The following is a 4,897-nucleotide window of genomic DNA, read 5'->3' on the forward strand; positions in this document are numbered from 1 at the left end:
CCCAACCCAGTCTTTTCACCTTCCATTTTCAGTCTGTAACTTAGTACTTTAAAGCGGCTATAATTATAAAATCAGGATCACAGGCGGATTTGACATTATACTGACATTGGTAACCTCAAGGAAAAATAAACCATTTGGCAATATACCACAATATAGAGTGTATTCCTGCCAGCAAAAGTTTCCAACTGAACTTCTGAAAGTAGGGAACATCCACCTACCTTTTTGGTTTCTAAAACGACTTATTTGATCTTAAGCAAAATTTTGAGTGTAAATAAAAGCGAAACTCCTCAGAGATTTAACCAAAGAAGGAGATTCTCCTCGGCTTCCATACATTTTGCCCCTTTTGAATACTGATATTTGAAACTGGGATTCTTAAGACAAAATTGAGAAGGATTTCTTTCTACTGTCTCTTTAGCTTTGGGGGGGGGGGGTAAATCAGACCTTTATTATTCAAAAGTATTTCTTTCACGTAGACGTATTCCTTGAGGACCAAAAATACTAGTTTGTTTATGGATATAGTACAGTTATGGATAAACAAACTATTGTTTGGTAGATAACTAAAAATGATATGGAGATCCTCCCCCGATCTCAGTTTGCTTAATTCAAAAACGTTATAATGTATATTAAGTGAATAAACACACCTACACACTTCAATGCGGTGGAAGAGGATAGTCTCAAACGCCTTTAACTCGCCCACGAACCTTATCAAAACTAAACATAGCTCTATCTTAAGCATAATATATCATTATCAATGTATCACTCACTGAGACAATAAGGTGGCGACAGATAACACTCATGGGGCGTATATACACAAAAAGAGAACTGGAACACTCCTATATGACAGGTAAAAATCGAAGGGAAAGGAAACAGAGGACGATTACGAACAAGGTTAATAAAAAGCCTGAACATCTGAGTAACTAACAGCACAAAGGCCAACATCTCATCCAATAGGGCTTCGAATTAAAGAGAGATGGAGAAGCATAACCACTAGTGTCTGCTACAGAAAAGACATTTGAAGAAGATGACAATATATCTAATCAAATGACTATTAACACTCGTTTTTAAGTCAAGTGATAAAGAGGCACAGCTCTCACTAAAATAGAATTAACGCTACTCGAATTTTTTTTAAAGATTGACAATCTGAAGAGGAAAAAGGATAGGCGTAAAGTATCATCGCCTGTGGTCACTATAATGTACAACTTCAAAGGAGTGAATTGTGTTTTCCGTTCCCCTCCCGTTGTTTATTTTAAAGGGGGGTGTACTGCTACTATTACTACTACTAGGCCACTGCCGGTGTAGCACGCTCAGAACACTGCCGTGCAATAAAGACTACCGTAGTGGTTTTGACGTAAGTTTTCATGCCATAACCACTACCGTAGTGGTTTTTTTAACTAATGATGTAAACACTACTCTAGTGACTTTGACTTAAGCTATGAACACTATCTCTAAACTAAAAACACTACCGCTTACACGCCAGATTGACTACCCACGCCAAAAACACTTAAGACTATCGTCATTCGTCAATAAAAGCCACGGCGGTTGTTTTCGTGGTTTTGTTTTGTTTATTTTTTTGTCTTGATTTTGTTTTAGTAGAGGTTTGTTTGTTTAGTATAGGGTTTTACGGCGCTCGCAACTGCATAAGGTCATATGAGCGCGCGGGACACACCTAATACTTTTTCGTTGGTAGGAAATTTTGAATTTTGCCCGGGTGGCGGCCGAAGCCTACTCTTGTCGATTTTAGACCACCAAGGGATCTTTAACGTGCGCAACTTGCACACGGGCCCTCCGAGATTTTTCGCCCTTGTCCGAGAAGGCTAGGTGTAGATCTTTCCTACCAGAAGATCAGGGGTGTGGCAGAAAGACAGCAGTTAGGAGGAGCCAAGGAGTAGCAGTAGAAAGGCTGCAGAAAGAGTCAGGAGCCCAGAGGAGGGGGCAAAGGAGGTGAGGGGGTGGGGGCAGAAAGTGGAAATGAAAGCAGACAACAGAACAATGCTAGAGAGCAGGAAAGGAGGTGAAAGGAGACAATTTTAGAGAAGAAAATTTTTTGGTCGCTACCCGGATTCGAACCCGGGACCTTTGAATGAGAGGCCAACACCTTAACCTCTAGGCCACGAGAGCCCCCAGTAGAGGTTTACAGAGCTCGCAACTGCATAAGGTCATATGAGCACCAATTTCGTGATTTACACATTATGCTCAAAACACTATCCCAGTATTTTTAAGACCAGTACTAGGGCTATTATAACTAAAAGATGGTACCTGAAATGAGGGTTTATCTTGAAGATATATTTTTTTTAAACGTTCCTTTAGTTTAGCCATTATTGCGTCAGTTTACCAAGTATCATGCCTCAAATAGATCCTCAAATAGATATATAAATATTTCTTCTAAAATGCGTTTGAATGGTAGTGATTTACAACTTCTGAGAACAAATTTTGAATTAAAATTTCTTTTTCTTCGAAATCATATTTTTCTGTACATTTTTATTGTGCTAAAAGTCAGAAGTTAGTGAATGGTTTTAATTGAAATTTGGCAGAGATGTGATCCAAATAAAGTTAAGGGAGATATTACCTGCTTTTTATATATCTTATTTCTACCTAAAGATATTGATGTTTGTAAGTAAAAAAATAAGGCTTTAAAAATTTTTCAATGACTCATTTTTAATTTTTTTTTGCTAAAAAAATAATTAAATATGTGAGATAATTGAAAAAGTGATGTGTTGACTTTTATGGATTAAAAAAATATTCCAAAAAAATTGTTCATTTTCCTAAATGGCCGCCGTTACCACTGCAACCGCAAGATTAATCCACTAATAGCTGATTGCAAATCACTCACAATACGATCCTTTATGAGTGGATTTTGAAGTCTCTATAGATGTGAATTAGGCGTGAGAAGCTGAAAATGTATATAATATCACACAATGATAATATAATATTATTATATATTGCCTAAGAATATACGTACATCTGGTGATAGTGGGGGTGTTTTACGGGACATTAGTTTATTTAGCGTGATCATTGATCTTGATAGTGTTGTTTTTTTTAGCATACTTGAACAGTAATTTTTGCTTGAAAGTGATGTCATTGATATAACCAGAAATTGTGTTTTTGAAGTGAAGTCCTATGCTATAAACAAAAGCCATGGTGGATTTTGCGTGACGGTAATGAATTAGGCGTGAGAAGCTGAAAATAACAGGCTATGCGTGATTGTATAATCCAAATTGCCTAAGACTATACGTACATCTGCTGACGGTAGTGTTTTTTGCGGGACAGCAGATTATTTAGCGTGAAGGTCTGTGTTATAAACACTACGGTACTAATAATGCTTTCAACGTTGCCAAAATGATTATGGTAGTGTTTGTTGCATCGAGTGATTTTGGCTTGAGTATAGTGTCATTGGCGTAGTCAGAAACAGTGTTTTTGGCGTGAAGGTCCGTACTATAAACACTACTTATACTAACCTATAGTGCTTTCAGCGTTGCCAAAATGACTATGGTAGTTTTTGTTGAATAGAGTGATTTTGGCTTGTTACACCGGTACAAGGCCTACTAGACAAGTATGATATAGGCCCTCCGGTACATGAGTGTCAAAATAACCCACAGGACGTTTTGACATTACCACCAGGGGTGTCGGAATAGCAGCAAGGGGTGTCGAATTATTGACAGCAGGGGTGTGGAAATTTTGAGAGTCAGACGTTTGATGTGGGGAAATTCGACACTTTTTTAGCACATATTTAACAGATTTAAAGCAATAAAATCTCTCTATTTCTTTTTTATTAAAAAAAAATTCCAATCATCTGATTTTCATTTAGTACAAATATTTATTACAATATAGCCTTCTGGACAATAAATAGGACTGGTTTAGTCACGCTGTGGTATTGCTGTTTTAGAAATACTGAGCTTGAAAACGTTTGGAAATGGAAGGGCGAAAGACAGGGCAACTTTCTGAGGGTTTCTTGGAATACACGCCGCACCTACATTAAGAAAGGACGCTCATCTTTAATTAAAAATAGAAAGTTCGGCTGTCGGTTTAAAATAGACACGCGCACGAAAGTTGTAGGCCTAGTCTAGTCTTTCCGCGCTGTTCGTTGTTATTGGAGTGCACCCCAGGATGGATGTCAAAATAACACACAGTGTCGAAATAATGCATCCTCTGTTACGTTGTAAGGCAACCCCAGAAATTTACTTAACGTAGCCTACGAGTCTCGCATGAAAAATAGAAAAGGAAATTGAGTTGATCTAACTAGATCACATCAAACGGAATGGGGAATGGGGAATCGTGATTCACCGTCAAGTTTATTAGTTAAGTTCATTAGTTTGAGTGGAGGGGCGGGGTGGGGAGGGGGGTGTTGTCTCACCGAACAATCTATTTTGAAATGGGTTTATGGGCATAGAAAACGAGTCAAAGTCTCAAAGTAAATGACGGGTTTCTCATAATTGTTTTTGATGAGGAGCGAGGGTGGGGGTTTGGAGGAGTGTACGTTTACCTTTATAGGATCGACGGGTTCAGTAAGTTCTATGACTATGCGTCATTATGACAGGCCGTATAAAAGCTGTACGAGGTACGAAGCCGGCGGAAAGGAACAGTAAGTTGAGAGCGTGTTATCAAAAGAAGAGAGAAACGTGTCTTGTTGTCAAGAGAAGAAATGCTTTACTCTACTTTTAACATTCTATTTTATTGATTTATTTATATATTTCTTTCTTTCTTTATTTATTTGTGTGTGTTTGTTCGTTCGTTTGTCTGTTGTTTTGTTCGTTTGTTCATTCATTCATTTATTTATGTTTTGGATTTAATTTGTTTTTGCTTTTTGTTTGTTGTTGTTGTAGTTTTTTAATGTTTTTGTTTGTTTCTTCGTTTGTGGGTTTTTTTTGGGGGGGGGTTGTTGTTTTTTTGTTTCTTTTTT

The sequence above is a fragment of the Aplysia californica genome, unplaced genomic scaffold (genome assembly GCF_000002075.1).
Source record: "Aplysia californica isolate F4 #8 unplaced genomic scaffold, AplCal3.0 scaffold00001, whole genome shotgun sequence".
Classification (NCBI taxonomy): Eukaryota; Metazoa; Mollusca; class Gastropoda; order Aplysiida; family Aplysiidae; genus Aplysia; species Aplysia californica.